The following is a 16,939-nucleotide window of genomic DNA, read 5'->3' as shown; positions in this document are numbered from 1 at the left end:
TATTGACATCTGAGACTGGATGGCAAAGAAGTACTTCAGATCGTGGTTAAGAAAATAATTTCGTAATGGTCCAGTCTCATTTCGAAAGCGACTTCCACTCTCGTGTATCTTGCTGGAGCTCCTGGAACGCAGTTAACTCCACATCACTATGGGTGTTTCCCAAAGCTTCGTACATGTGTAGGAAAACTCGTTTCATTTCACTTACGTGATTTAAATCTGGTAGGCCTTTAGACAGGGAATTCATGTCTATCACTCTTCCATCTTCCCCGAGGTTTCTTATTTAACCCTGACGGGTAGACCTCAGTCTATTCCTGTTCTGTTACAACTGCTGGCCCTTTACGTAGAAGTATCTCTACCGAAAATATGGTCAGCAGGTAAGTAACTTAGTCGTCGCAATACTAATTATTAATATTAGTACTATGCAATATAATCCCGAGGGAGCACCCGAGAATGTCTGCAAATGAAAGGAACTGAAATCACGTGAATAGAATCACCGTCTCCTATTCTCCGTAATAAACTATTTCTCGTTTGCGCGAAATGAATATTTGGGCAGGTTCATGTTTGCTATGCACTCCGTCTTCAGGCCACAAGTGGCCCATCGGGACCATCCGACCGCCGTGTCATCCTCAGCTGAGGATGCGGATAGGAGGGGCGTGTGGTCAGCACACCACTCTCCCGGTCGTTATGATGGTTTTCTATGACCGGAGCCGCTACTATTCGGTCGAGGAGCTCCTCAATTGGCATCACGAGGCTGAGTGCACCCCGACAAATGGCAACAGCGCATGGCGGCCGGATGGTCACCCATCCAAGTGCCGGCCACGCCCGACAGCGCTTAACTTCGGTGATCTGACGGGAACCGGTGTATCCACTGCGGCAAGGCCGTTGCCCCATGTTTGCTATGAACTGTGTATTTTTAGAGGTTTGTATCACGGCACATGCTCGATTTCGTTTAAACTGGGTGATGTATTTGATTCTGCTTATCCTATACGTACTCTTACATTTCGTATCTCATTTTAATTGTTGATATGTCCGCCTTTATGTGTCACCTTGTCGCATATAGGGACAGGTTGATCGTTGGTCGGTATTCCATGACTGTCATACGAGGAAGGAATCGACAGCTGGAGAAGGGTTACACTCAACGCTATGAATTATCTCAACGGTCCCATGAGACTAGCACCCGAAAGGAGAGACATATTGTTCACTCGGCCGTGCACAGTTACTCAGCCACGTGATGTACCGTTAGTCAGAAAATGGGCTTGTTTCCTTATGGACAGTTTGACGACGGCAGTAGCACCACTGACCAACAGCACGGCCGCCATTGTTACGGCTTTCCTTGATGCGGCAGCAGAGAGAGGCATACCGACGGTTTGTGCTCCCTGTAGACATGAGTGTGAACAATTGAGTGATTTCAGACAACTTCTAGTACTGCACACAGCATAGCATAGGACATACATCTGTGTGCGGAGGCTCCACGAAGAACAAATATTGCCAGATTCCACTGGTCATTATCCTATGGGTATAAGCGTCTCTGCATGGGGTGCGACTGAGTACACAAAACGATCACACCCGTTTCGCATTGCTCGTAAATTGCAAAACAGGCGATACATCTATGACGTGCTATAAGGTGAATATTAAAGCAGCTGATAAACGAAGGGATAGTGTCGTGCAATCTAGGTCTCTAGTGACGTAGGTCGTAAGTCGTGTTCCAAACAGGAACAGCTTAGAGACAGAAGTGATGACAGTTTCTGCAGGACCTGACCATAATTTTGCAGGACAATGCTCAAGCACGCACAGTGCAAGCTGTTACTGATTTGTTTGACTGATGGGGCTGCTAAGTGCTATACCACCTACTGCTCTCTCCTGACTTAAGCCCTCGTGAGTTCAACGCGACAAATTCGTCAGGGAATAGACCGCGCCACTCGAACTGTCTACACAACTGGTACTGCTAAGAGTATCCTACGACTTACATATCGCTGGCAGCGGTTTATACGCAATGCTGGTGACTACTTTGAAGGTCAATAAAAGTTTGAAACACGTATCTATTTTTTACGAGCTGTAAATAAATAGTTGCCACTATTGAAGTTCCAACCCTCGTACATCAACCGATTTCCGTCCCATTCGGATAATTCCTTCATGGTTCATCGTTGTTTTTGTTTTGGAGTGTGTTTTTGGGGTAGAAGTATGCTTTCATTATGAATAGCAGAAAAATGTAGAAATGAATCTTCTTACTATACTGATTGAGACATTTTGTTAAAAACAAGTGTTACTCAAAATTTGTCATAATCTGAGTAAAGTGTTCTGCCTCTATATTTTGACTTAGAGTTCTGTAATTTGTAGTGTTTAAAACTAAATGATCTCATATAGAGTTAGAATACTGTGACACAAATATCTCTGCAATAATCCACATTTAAACTGTCCTTTCAGAAACTTCGGCATTCACATCACTTCTTTCAAAATGTCTGTTACTTTTATTTTGAAAAATAGCGTTTTGAGGTCTTCATTAGGCAAAGGACACACCACCTGTAAAATAAAATGAAACCACTAAAAAGTTCCAAATATGAAAGTAACGTCAGTTTATCAGTGATTATGGTTACTAGAAGCAGGCGCAAACTCCCGTTGCGCAGGGCAGGATGTTTCCCATGTCAGCTGCTCCTGTTAGCACTCTCTCCACGACTCTCGGCTCTGTGCTTCGATACGTTAGTCCTTGTGTGCGTCGTGAGCGGCACGAGACTTTGAATTTTCGGCTTTGTTCTAGCGCTCGAAGGAAAAACTCAGTATTTCCATTAACTGTTTTCTGCAGTAACATCCACGTACGAGTAAAACACTGTAGGACACTTGCATTTATTTGTATGCGAAGAACTGATTTAGCTTATTAATGCAGTTTGCAAAAATCCAGTTTAAGTTGGGCACAGTGATTGAACTTTGCTGCCGCCTGTTACCGGATCACTGCCAAGAATTACGTAAGTGTGATACTTAACGAACTCTGAAGGATATGTGTTAGGTAGGAATTTTTATGTTATTTCAATTTCAATCCAGACTACTGCCATTGTAGAGCACTGGTTTGTTTTGAACGTGTATAAAGCATTTCCAGAATACAGTCGTTTTACTGAAGAAATGTGGTATAACTTTTGGTAAAACGTGTTCATCCACCATTTAATTCCTTTAATGAAGCTACGTTAAAGGGATGCGGTGATGCAGAAGTAGTAGTTTTAAGAATGACATCGGAAATGTGCCAGGAACTTAATTTTCTCGAGTCATTACCAAGCGTATTTGCTGCCATTGGTAGAGTGGGGAGAAATAGGCAGTTCGTAGTTGAACAGTAGTGACATGACAGGTAACGACAGAAACAGAGCTATCAACGTAGCAATGAGGCAGAGCTGCTCAGAAACTGTTTCGTGCGTCTGTGCTAACCGATTTCAGTTAGCACAGGTAATCCCAATCTCCATTGTATTTACAGACATGAATGCCTCCTACATGTACTTAAGAGAGCATACCATCCCCTACTGTTAAGTCCGTCCTAACAGTACGAGTATGTTTCTCGTCTCTAGATACTTTAGTGGCAAATAAAAACTAAAGGTCTTAGATTACACACAGTTTGTTAGAAATACACATACTTTCAGTGAGAACTGATGCTCCTTATACTACAAACCACACCATTATCAGGAAATTAAGCGTTATCATATCTCTTATCTGATTCTGTGCGCTCACTGCAGTATGTAAGTGAAATTACGTACATTAAGGAGCAACGAGTAAAATACACTACTGACCATTAAAATTGATACACCAAGAAGAAGTGGAGATCATAAACGGGTATTCATTGGACACGTGTATTGTACTAGAACTGACATGTGATTACATTTTCATGCAATTTGGGTGCATAAGTCCTGAGAAATCAGTACCCAGACCAACCACCTCTGGCCGTAATGACGGCCTTGATACGCCTGGGCATTGAGTCAATCAGAGCTTGGATGGAGTGTACAGGTACAGCTGCCCATGCAGATTCAACACGATACTACAGTTCATCAAGAGTAGTGACTGGCGTATTGTGACGAGCCAGTTGCTCGGCTACCATTGAGCAGACGTTTTCAATTGGTGAGAGATCTGGAGAATGTGCTGGCCCGAGCAGCAGGCGAACATTTTCTGTATCCAGGAAGGCCCGTAAAGGACCTGCAACATGCGGTCGTGCATTATCCTGCTGAAATGTAGTGTTTCACAGGGATCGAATGAAGGGTAGAGCCATGGGTCGTAACACATCTGAAATATAACGTCCACTGTTCAAAGTGCCGTCCAAGCGAACAAGAGGTGACCGAGACGTGTAACCAATGTCGACCCATACCATCACGCCAGGTGATACGCCAGTATGCCGATGACGAATACACGCTTCCAACGTGCGTTCACCGCGATGTCGGCAAACACTGATGCGACCATCATTATGCTGTAAACAGAACCTGGATTCATTCGAGAAAATGACGTTTTGCCATTCAAGCGCCCAGGTTCGTCGTTGAGTACACCATCGCATGCGTTCCTGTCTGTGATGCAGCGTCGATGGTAATCGCAGCCATGGTCTCCGAGCTGATAGTCCATGCTGCACCAAACGTCGTCGAACTGTTCGTGCAGATGATTGTTGTCTTCGAAACGGCCCCATCTGTTGACTCAGGGATCGAGACATGGCTACACGATCCGTTACAGCCGTGCGGATAAGATGCCTGTCATCTCGACTGCTAGTGATACGAGGCCGTTGAGTTCTAGCACGACGTTCCGTATTACCCTCCTGAACCCACCGATTCCATATTCTGCTAACAGTCATTGGATCTCTACCAATGCGAGCAGCAATGTTGCGATAAGATAAACCGCAATCGTGATAGGCTACGATCCGACCTTTAGCAAAGTCCGAAATGTGATGTGATGGTACACATTTCTCCTCCCTACACGAGGCATCACAACAACGTTTCACCAGGCAAAGCCGGTCAACTGCTGTTTGTGTATGAGAAATCGGTTGGAAACTTTCCTCACGTCAGCACGTTGTAGGTCTCACCACAGTCGCCAACCTTGTGTGAATGCTCTGAAAAGCTCTGGCAAATCACAGCATCTTCTTCCTGTCGGTTAAATTTCGCGTCTGTTGCACGTCATGTTCGTGGTGTAGCAATTGTAATATGCCGTAGTGTATATGTTATTCCATTTGTTTGGTTAACAGTTACGCCCGAATAATGAAGCTAACATGAATAACAGATCACTATGTTTTATATCGCAAAACTGGAAACAAAAAGTAGACGTGTTAACAGCAAAATCAGATAACGTAAAATGAGTTATCGATGATACGTTCAGTCAAACTGGATTAGTGGCGGCTGTCGCATCAACGCCCACGATTAGAATCTCACCGACTGCATCTACACGGACTTCCACTGTACCCTATAAAATTTTCAGATAAAGGAGTAATGAACAAAGGTCTAGCTGTCTTATCTTCTTCACGGAAAACATTATCTACAGGTGTGTTTACTTCTTCAGTTAACAATATCTCTCTGTCACTGAGCAACGCAACAGAGGAATTACTTTTGCCATTTCATCCACGGTAACATCAATGCCAATATTTCGTTTGTTTTTGATAATGCACGAGTATTTCAAGAAATTTATGTGTTTTCATTTCGATTACAAACCAAAACATGACCCTAATACCGCTTAATTGATTTGATCTAACCGAGATTCTCTTAAAACTTCAGTGGTTTACTAGAGATATTTCTACAGATGATGATATTATCTTGTCTTCTTCTGAACTGAATTACCAAACAGTTGGAGGGCTACTTATATATAAACAGGACGTAACCACAGTAAAAATTGGCACACTCGGATAGTAAAAACTGCAAATAGGTGATAGTGAATTCTGCAACTAAGCGCTTAGCGAAAGTCGTGTTCCGTTATTGCCTTGTATCGAATGCACTAGCTTGCCGTTGAAAATGCATGTATATTTCTAACTCACGCGATACACTAGTACCTCTTCTGCCTGTTTCATATTTTTTGGATATGATTCACAACAGTAGTCTTAATGGGTTAATACACCGAAGAGCCAAAGAAATTGGTACAGCCAAAGAAATTGGCATAGTATCGTGTAACGCCCCAGCGAGCACGCAGAAGTGCAGCAAAACTACGTGGCATGGACTCGACTGATTTCTAAAGTTGTGCTGGGCGGAACTGACACCATAAATCCTGCAGGGCTGCGATAAATCCGTAAGAGTACGTGAGGGTGGAGAACTTTTCTGAACAGCACGCTGCAAGGCATACCTGATATGCTCAATAATATTAATTTCTGAAGAGTTTGGTGACCAGCAGAAGCCTTTAAACAAATAAGCTTTCCTGGAGTCACTCAGTAGCAATTCTGGACGTGTGGGGTGTCGCATTGTCCAGCTGTAATTACCCAAGTCGATCGGAGTCCCCAATGGACATGAATGGATGTAGGTGATCAGCCAGGATGCTTACGTAAGTGTCACCTGCCAGAGTCGTATCTAGACTATCAGCGGGCCCATATCACTCCAACTGCACACGCCCTACGCCATTACAGAGCCTCCACCAGTTTGACCAGTCCCCTGCTGACATACAGGGTTCATGGATTCATTAGGTTGTTTCCATACTCGCACATGTCCATCAGCTCGATAAAATTTGAAACGAGACTCGTCCGACGAGGAAACGCGTATCCAGTCATCAACAGTCCAACGTCGGTGTTGACGGGCACAGACGAGGCGTAAGGGTTTGTGTGGTGCAGTCATAAAGGGTACACGAGTGGGCCTTCGGATCCGAAATGTTTCGTTGAATGATTCGCACGTTGACACTTGTTGATGGCCCAGCACTGAAACCAGAAGAAATTTGAGGAAGGGTCGCGCTTCTGTACGGCTGAACGATTCTCTTCAGTCGTCGTTGGTCGCATTCTCGCAGGATATTTTTCTGGTAGCAGCGATGTCCCAGGCTTGATGTTTTACCGGATTCTTGACATTCACGGTACACTCTTGATATTATCGTAAGGGGAAGATCCCCACTTCATCGGTACCTCAGAACTACAGCGTCCCATCGCTCGTGCGCCGACTATAGCACCACATTCAAACTCAGGTAAGTCTTGATAACTTGCCACTGTAGCAGCAGCAACTGACCTAAGAACTGCGGCAGACACTTGTTGCCGTATATAGGTGTCACCGACCGCTGCACCGTATTCTGCATGTTTACGTATCTCTGTATTTGAAATCGCATGCCTATTACCAGTTTCTTTGGTGGTTCAGTATATGTTTAACCTCCAACAAGGGATTTGTACTCGTATATGCCATTTTAAGACTTGGTTTCAGCATGTGGAAAAAATGGATAAAGAGCGGGTGCCATCTGTGAGTTATCACTTGATACGTTGACTGATAAAAGGTTTACTATCTGCGTTGGTTGCGACGCGGAATATGAGAAGTTCGAACGCTGTTAATTGAAAGCTACCACGAAGGTCAGAATGAAGTTACTTCTGCAGCCGACAAAATTGTCCCCCCCTGTTATCGCTGTTAGGAGGTCTCTGTGAAGTTCCAAACTGAGGTTCCAAAATCAAACACTGGACTATTTTGATATCCTAGTGAGATGTACATGCACGATGGGTGTAGGATTTACAGCTTATCAAGCGAATCCTCAGTTTAAAAACTTGGATATACCGAATGCTAAAACAGTGCTTCTGACGAAGTGATAAGTTTACATCCTTCTCCTCAGTAACGATTTGACTACGGTCAAGCCTTGACTTACTTGTACAGTTTTAACGCCCCCCACGTACGTTAAGGATTCTTCATACCTCATAGTACCGAAACTGCTCTCTTATTTTTAAGAATATAGTGCCATAAATTTCTTCCTCCACAATTCTACGTAATACATCTTCATTAGTTATGCGTACCGCTTAATCTCCAGTATTTTTATAGCGTCGTATTTTGATGGAAATGATGTGGTTTGGAAGGGTGTCGTAATGCCATTGCATCTCTTCAGTGAAAACCTGGCACACAACTATTGTCACTGGTCCTTGATACCGTAGACACCCTCGATGGGCCGGAGTTGACGTGTGAGTTGGTCCAAAACGTGATCTGCTGGGGACGGATGTGGGGACCTTGGTGACCACGGAAGTACCTCAGCAAGACACATGCCATAAGCCGGAGAATATGTTCCTGTTGTCATATGGCACTACGACACTGTCACGTCAGAGGCAACTCATAAGGGCACAACATGTCAGTAACATACAGTTGCGAAGGAAAAGCTCCTCAGTTACTACCAGCCATCACCTGTAGTGATGATCGACGGTTATGCACAGTTCGACGCGATGACTAACAGTGCAGTGCCCCTCCATAACCTTGGAAGTATAGGATTTTCCCCAGGCTGTCGTCATACTCGTCGACGACGGCTGCTGCTGATCACGGGTTTTAAAGAGACAAGGAATCTAAGGTCACCAGATTCCTCTCCACTCTACAGTCTTATCTTATAAATTATTCATTCACAACCGGTTTCCCTCAAAGACCATCTTGACAATGGAAAAGATACCTTTCACAAAGGCAATATCCCATGACATTCATGCCTTTAAACATGAAATGAAGAACACTGGTGACTTGAAAACCGTAATAAGCCATAGGTACTCTGTATTATAGAAGTGGCTAAATCAACAGCAAATAGTTTTCTGGTGGTTTGACTGACTTGCTGTCGCCTTCCTAGGTTTTTGAAGTCATGAATTTCATGTTTAAAGGCATGATTGTCATGTGATGCGTTTCTAAGAGATTTTTCCATTGTGAAAATGGTCACGACCGAAACCGTTCGTGAATAAGACAACACTGTGATCACCATGCAATTTTCACAGGCATAATGATGCCATTAATAGTTATATGAAGAGCATGGTTTCATTTTTTAAATGGCTGCGTAATGTGTAACTAAGGTGGGAAGTGGCTACCAGCCTAGTATTCACCTATATTTATGTGAAGAACCACATAAAAACCACATCGAGACTGAACTGTTCACCAGCCCCTCGCCGCTAATCCGCTGTGAGGGTCAGTTTTATTCAGATGTCCCATAAGCGGCTTAACAACGCGCTACGGTGGTCAGGTGCGCCCGGCAGTAGGCAACCGAGATACTGCAGAACCGAACTCATCGGCATTGACAAACAGTTCGTCCTTCCCGATCACGGTATCACTCCGAATGCGGCCACGTGTATTATGATGTCAGTGTCAGTCTAAGGAGGAGATGGTAATTTTCTAATTTGGCTGATGCTAGTCCCCGGCCAATGACGCAGGATGATACAGAAGTTTTCACGGGGACATTACTTGTTATTGGGTGGCAGGCGCGGATGTGAAGAAGCCGTCAAGTTCTCGTGACACGATATGGCGAAACTCTTAATGGTGGCCAGACGTAGTTCAGCAGAACCTTGACAACGAGAATAATTATCCTCGCGTCCTACGCAGTTCAACAATGGGCCACTGTCACATCCGGAAAACCTAAAGTTCTGGATATTGCACTATTCGACAAGCCGTCCAAATGGATGCTGACAATGAGGCCCGTTTCCAACTCTGTCAGACGTTATAACACTGTCTCAAGCGATTATGTGTCATCTATTCGTCTTCCACAGTGATCACTCACTTTCTGACGGCTCTTCACTCCACTTCAATACATAATGAAACCTGTTAACGATATTAAGCCCCAACAACACCCACTCACTTGGTTCTAGATGTTACAGAGTACTTTAACTCATCATTTATATATTCTCCGAATGTGTGTACATGTTCGACGTTACATAGACAATGTCCTCTTGGGGCTTCAATACCTTTGTCAGGCAGTGTAGTACGTTAAATTTTATTATGGAAACACTTTTACAAAACGATTAAGTACGAGTCCATCTTCCAAAATATCATTCTCAGTCAGGTTAGAACCAAAATATGGTATTAACGTCCTAGCTATATCGTTGTTTGCATACTTGTTCTAAGTACAATGGCGTCAATATGGCTCTTACAGTGCTACTGCATCTCTGTATTTACTACGACACAAGTGTTTGCACTGTGTCTGTAGAACATGAGACGTCTGACACCAGTGTTAATAATCAGAAGCAGCGAAAAGGGCTCGATTGCTGCATATACGCTTCATGTAGAGTTTCCCTTGCATTACGATTTTCAGCGACAGAGATCCAACATGCTACTTCGTGCTTTCTAGTCTCGTTTACCCAAGTTCACATGATTGTCGACTCCGTCTTTTCTCATCTATACAAAGTAAGTAAAGTGTTTCCACACCCACTCCATACTATTTACCAATGTTACAGTTCATTTCGTCCACCATTTCATTTGCGTTGTCGTCATAACCACGCGTTCCACTTTAATCTGCTCCCCTCTACTATGGGTATTCCCGTTTCCATAATACTTAGCCACTTTTTCTACCGAGCAACACCCATTTTTCACTGCAGGTAAGCGAAACAAAATTTAAAACTGGCATTTCACACTGATTACAAATTTACCGACTGAGATACATAGACAACTTAGTATTTAAGAACATAAGCTTACAAGAACCATTTCACACCTTTTTAATACTTCGGTCTATTCCCTTTCCCTTAACTGCTGCCGGCCGCGGTGGCCGTGCGGTTCTGGCGCTGCAGTCCGGAACCGCGGGACTGCTACGGTCGCAGGTTCGAATCCTGCCTCGGGCATGGGTGTGTGTGATGTCCTTAGGTTAGTTTGGTTTAAGTAGTTCTAAGTTCTAGGGGACTTATGACCTAAAATGTTGAGTCCCATAGTGCTCAGAGCCATTTGAACCATTTTGAACCTTAAGTGCTAAAATCACAAAAGTTCCTCATATATGTTCTTCGTATCACTTTAACACGTATTCCTACTGTATGAAGTACTGATAACACTTTGTATCTAATGGATTATAGATAAATCCGTGACGTTAGTTTGTGGTTCAAATAAATGTACTAAAAATTGAATTTCAAACAGTCTGTCGATTGTTCTCACTCATAAAACCAGATTAAATACGAATCTAGCTACTTTAGACTACTTCTGTTCAAGTGTGGGCTATTCATTCGCAAATAGTATAACCGGACGTTTGTATGGAATCACTTCCCGATATTATCTCATGCAGTGGCGTTGGCTGGCTTAGTCTTCGTAACTTCAATATTTCCTCATTAAGTTAAAAGATAACGCTGCACTGCAAAGTGTCACCGGTCCACTTCTGATAGCATTATTCACACGCAAAGAGCGGACATCAGGGTGTCCCACTCGCCCCCCGCCCTCCTCACTCCCTACCGTGTAGGGTACGAAACAACTGCAACCCCATATCTCAAAGTATATTGGGTTCGACAATATACAATATACAATAGTACAGTATGCTCTGCAGTTACCTGATTCAAACAATGCTACCATTTGGTGCTTTAATGCTTTGCTTTTCGCTGATTCTGACCATGTGATGGTAACTTGGGATATCAGGGCCATTACCTTTAGAAGAAATGGATCAATAGGGCATAGCGGCAAATGAAATATCTCACAAAAAGCGGCTGCGTTGATAAGTTCATCTACAAGTTTTCACCTTATCAAGATGGAAAACTTGGTGTGGTATCGGAGATTGTCTGCGAGAGTCACTACAGACCTTAGAAACACCAAACGTATCTTGGTATCGTGTACTGTAGGCCACGGAGCCATATTAATCCTGGAGGCTTTAGATAATGTGGGGCATGTGAAGCTTCTGCATAGTTACACCGCAGCTGGAGACTAACTCAAGTCTAACTTCGACCAGCAACTTCACCATCAAAGGTTTACCAGGGTTACTCTGCAAAGTAGCTACTATGGCAACACATGGTCATGTATTAAAGATTGACTTACAAACCGGTGTCACTCATCAATTTATTACTGTTATGTTTAGTGTAATTTTATTGTATTTATTGTAATGTTTTATATTTAATAAATTCCATATTAACAGTAGTGGAAAATATTTTGTGGTACTATTAATGAGTCCCATTCAACATTATAGATTCATGACAGAAATCTATAACATCGACATAAAACATATTGTAGTGTGTGACTAGTTCAAAACATCTATCAAAGTAATACTACGAAAGTTGCAACAGCAGAAAAAATTATTCCCTATATAACTTAATTTGTACGTTTTGGTATAAATACGCAGTAATACCAGTTAACGTCTCCATAGTGATGAAATCACTTCTTTATACTAACAGAGATGTCTTTCGTAAAAGAGTGTGAGCTACAAATGGGAATAAGTAAATTGGCTGATGTGTCTGTTCTTGTACAAGTATGAGGCTTAAAGTAATTGGTTTCAGGTTATATAACCCTGATCGAAACTAATATTGTTGTTAATACTAAAAATAATACAACAAGTGACGTACCTTAATTGGCAAAGTTTTGACATCCCTTTGATTAGGATACGGCAGCAAAAACAAATTGTACAAATTCCGCTAGGCAAGAAATCAAGGTGGAAGAAATTTAAGAATATAACGACTCCACAAATTACTTTACAGACATCTCGCGAGTTTTACGTTCGAGCAAACAATATGTTACCATGGAAGATACAAGAAAATGTTAAGAACTGTAAGGCTTGTAGTACGACAGAATGAGAAATATTGATAATAACAAAGAGCTTTGATTAGCATGCTAGAAAATCTGGACCAAAATAATAATAGATTAAGATAAAATGTAAATTAGAAGTAGACAGGTTGACTGCCACTCAAACTAAAATGGAGAAAAGGGGCACATACAAACTACGGAAACCTAGCGCTATCTTTTCCGTGAGTCTTCTGACTGAATTAATTAGCCTCGACACTATTTCGTCCCTTTGAACTAGCCTCTTGATCTTAAACCATCTACAGTCAATGTCCTCAATCTTCTCTCCTACTCAATGTAATCTTTGACATCTGATGCATTTTTGCCATCTATCGCTCCCTCCAGAAAGAGGAAGATATTTTTTGAGATCTTCGTGCAGCGTAACAGAAAATAAATACCTAACAAACATAATGAAAAAGAAGAAGAATAAAGTCCTAAAGGATTAATTTACTTATGAACATGTAACAACCACATAGCGATAGTAATTCAGTTACAGTTCCAATTGGGATGAAATAGGGAGAAAATGAAGGAATATTATCCCATCTCAACGATGAAGTGATTAAAGACGGATAGTGGAAAGGATGCGAGCGACGAGTGAACCTTCTTTCGAAGAATGTATGTATTGTAATAGTACATTTTCTCGAAGGCAATATCACACGGAATTCACGATTTTGAACATGGAACGAGGAACACTGCTGACATATTTACTCAGTGTTATAGTACTGGCTCAAACAACAAGAAATACGTCTCTGCCTGCCTGCCTGCCTTGAGTAGTCTACATGTTGTTCTAGTCAGTGCTTTAATGCAAGACATTGGTATTCTTCATTTCTTGTTTAAAAGTATGAATGTCATGTGATGTCTTGTACAATACAGAATACATTTTTCCAGAGTAAAGATGATCTACGACTGGAACTGTTTGTGAACAAAAATTTACATACATTTTTATCGAAATGTACTAATGCTGTTAACAGTTTTCTTAAGAAGAAGTTCGTTTTCTAAATGTCTGCGTAATGTGTAACTGAGGTGGGATGCGTCTACCAGCCCGGTATTAACTTTTTTGATGCATAATTACAGATAATGTTAACGGGGTCATTACTTGTCCTTGGGTGGCAGGCGCGGATAATAAAAAGCCATCAAGTTCTTGTATAACTATGCGGTGATCGTCCATGTGGTGGTCAGAAGTGACCAAGAGGAATGTTGACGACGAGAAGAATTGCCCACACGTTCCATGCCGTTGCAATATTGGCCCACTGTCGGAACAGAATGACCTAAAAATCTTGATAATACACTATTCGACAAGCCGGGAAAATGGATGCTCACAATGAAGCCACATTCCAACTCTGTCAACCGAGATAATACTGTCCCAAACGATTACGTGTCAACTGCTTGTCTTTCACAATGACCAACCATCATCTGACGCTGTTCATGACACTTAAAAATATTGTATCAAGCCTGATAACGACATTAAATACGTACAACAACCACTTCACTTGGTTCTACATGTCACAGAGATCTTCAGCGCATTACTTGTGTACCCACCGACGGTGTGTACACGTTGAAAGTTACGTATACAATGCCTTAATTGGGCTTAAGATTGTTTGTCGGTCAGTTTAGTTCGTTTAATATTGTGATGAAAAACGCTTTTGCAGAACGATTAAGTAAGAGTCCGTGTTGCAAAGGATCCTTCTCTGTCAGGTGTGATGTAACAGTTCAGAACACAAATGTTATATTAATTGTCTAGTTATGTCTTTGTATACCTACTTGTCTTAAGTACAATGGCGTTAATATGGCTATTCCAGTTCCACTGCGTCCCTGTAATTACTACATCACAAATGTTTCCACCGTGCCTGTAGAACATTGGAGGTCTGTTTCCTATAATAGTAATTAGAAGCAGCTAAAAGAGCTTGACAGCTGTATCTAGTATTATGTAGTATTTTACAAGCTATACGATTTTCAGCTATACAGATCCATTATGCTGTATCGTGTTTTATAGCCTCGGTCATCCTAGTTCCATCCTTTTGACGCCTCTGTCGTATTTCATATGAAGAAAGAAATTAAAGAGTTACCACACTTAATCAATTATTATTTAACCGTGTTATACCTCATGTCGTCCTCCATTTCATTTGCGATACAGTCGTAACTATGCGTTGTTTAATTTGCTCACTGACACATTTGTTTTCCCGTTTTTCGTATTACTTCGCCATATTGTCTTACAAGCAATCCCCACTTTTTTCAATTATAGGCCAGGTAAGAGAACCAAAAACTGAAACGGGAACTCCACACTGATTACAAGTTTACCGATGCACTTCATGAGAACGAAGTCTTAAAAAAATTTAGTATACCAGAACCACTTCACACTGTTTTAACTCTTCTGTTTGTTTCTTTTCCCTTAGCCTACTCAAAACACAAAATTTCGTCAACAGCTTCTAGGAACTCCGTGATAATACTTATTTTCTTATACATATCGTGGTGTGTTTTACACTGATCTTATTGTAACCGATATTGATGTCTACTTTCAAAATAGGTTTATTAAGTTCCTCCATTCACTGAGGTAATTATCTGAAATGTAAGCACACAGTTATCAATAAAATGTATTTTGTTCGTATAACATTAACACATATTCCTACTATACGGACGTTTAATAAAACTTTGTTTGTAATGTATTTTACATAAATGAATGACGCTAGATTATGCTTAAAATGAATGTACTAAAAGTAGAATTTAAAATAGTATGTCGACTGGTGTCACTCATAAAACTGGATTAATTACGAAGGTAGCTACATTGGACTGCTTTCGTTCAAGAATGGGCTATTCGCTCACTAACAGGAAAACCGGATATGTGTATAGAACTACTGTGCGAAATTACTTCATCCAGTGCGCTAGCTGCCTTAGTAGGTGCAACTTCGACGTTTCCTCCTCGAGTTAAAAGATAACGTTACACGGCAAAGTATTAGCTGTCCACTTCTGATAGCATTATTCACACGCAGAGAGTGGACATCAGTGTGCCTCACCTCCCCCCATCTCCCCCTCCCCAATCCGTACAACCGGTGGCTGCGAATCAACTCAACCCCATATCTCAAATTATATACGGTTCGACAGTATATAAGAAACAGCACAGTGTGCTCTGCAGTTACCAGATTCAGACAATGCTACCATTCGGTGCTTTGATGCTTCGCTTTACGGCGATTCTGACAATAGTTTTGTATCTCATGATACCATGTAATGGTAACTTGAGACATCAGGATGATTACCTATCGAAGAAATGGATCGAACGGGTGTGGCGGCAAATGAGCCGTCTCACAGACAGTGGCTGCATTGATAAGTTCACCTACACGTTTTCATCTGATGAAGAGGGAACACTTGTTGTGGTATCGGACATTGTCTGCAAGAGTCACTGCAAACCTGAGGAACACAAAACTTATCCTGGTCTTGTGTACTGTAGGCCACGGCGCCATTTTAATCCTGGAGACTTTCGATAATGGAGGGGGATGTCAAAGTTGTTCATAGAGAATAACTTAAGTGTAATGGACATTAGCAACATCTCTATCACACTTTTGTCCGCATTGTCGTCCAAAGTAACATACTATTTCAATGCATGTTTATGTATTATATATTGACTCATAATACTTTGCAACTCATTAATTCATTTTTATTTTATTTATTATAATTTATTGAATTCACTGTAATGTTTTATTTTTAATAAATTGCTTGTTAACAGTAGTAGAAAATATAATGTGGTGTTATTAATGAGTCTCTTGAACATGTTAGATCAAGACAGAAATTTGCACTAACAACATAAATTTTAAGGCAATACGTATTATTGTGTTGGTCTAGTTGAAAATATGTATCAAACTAATATGTCCAAAGCTACGATAGCAGAAAAATAATTATTTCCCTTTTTACATAATTTGTACATTTACGTGCAAATACGAAAAGAATGTCTTCTCATTCTTTGTACTAACTAACACAGATGACTATTGTAAACGAGTGTGACGTATAAACGGGAATAAGTAAGCTTACCAGCTTGTTTCCACTGAGAGAAAAATGAGACATTCATGCGAAAATTGTTGTTTATAGAAAAACAATATAACAAGTGACGCACGTTAGTTTGCATAGTTTCGACATCCCTTTGCTTAGGATAATGCAGAAAAAACAATTTTACCCGTTCCAAGAGACAAGAAGTAGAAGAGGAACAAGTTTAAGAATTTAACGACTCCACAACTTACTTTACAGATATCTCACGAGCATTCATGCAAACAATGTGTCACCATGTAACATACATGAAAATTTTAAGAACTCTAAGACGTGAGGTACGACACAGTGAGAAATATTGATACTAAGAAATAGCTCTGAGTAGTATGCTA

The 16,939-nt window shown here is 41.4% G+C and overlaps 1 pseudogene; it reads right to left on the bottom strand.

The window, feature by feature from the left end:
- Positions 1-770: 770 nt before the first annotated feature.
- On the bottom strand, positions 771-887 carry LOC126103948 (5S ribosomal RNA; annotated as a pseudogene).
- Between the last annotated feature and the right edge of the window lie 16,052 nt (positions 888-16,939).

Source organism: Schistocerca cancellata, chromosome 1, assembly GCF_023864275.1.
Source record: "Schistocerca cancellata isolate TAMUIC-IGC-003103 chromosome 1, iqSchCanc2.1, whole genome shotgun sequence".
NCBI classification, from domain to species: Eukaryota; Metazoa; Arthropoda; class Insecta; order Orthoptera; family Acrididae; genus Schistocerca; species Schistocerca cancellata.
Note: the sequence above shows the minus strand (reverse complement) of the source record. Positions and strands in the feature narration are given on the sequence as shown.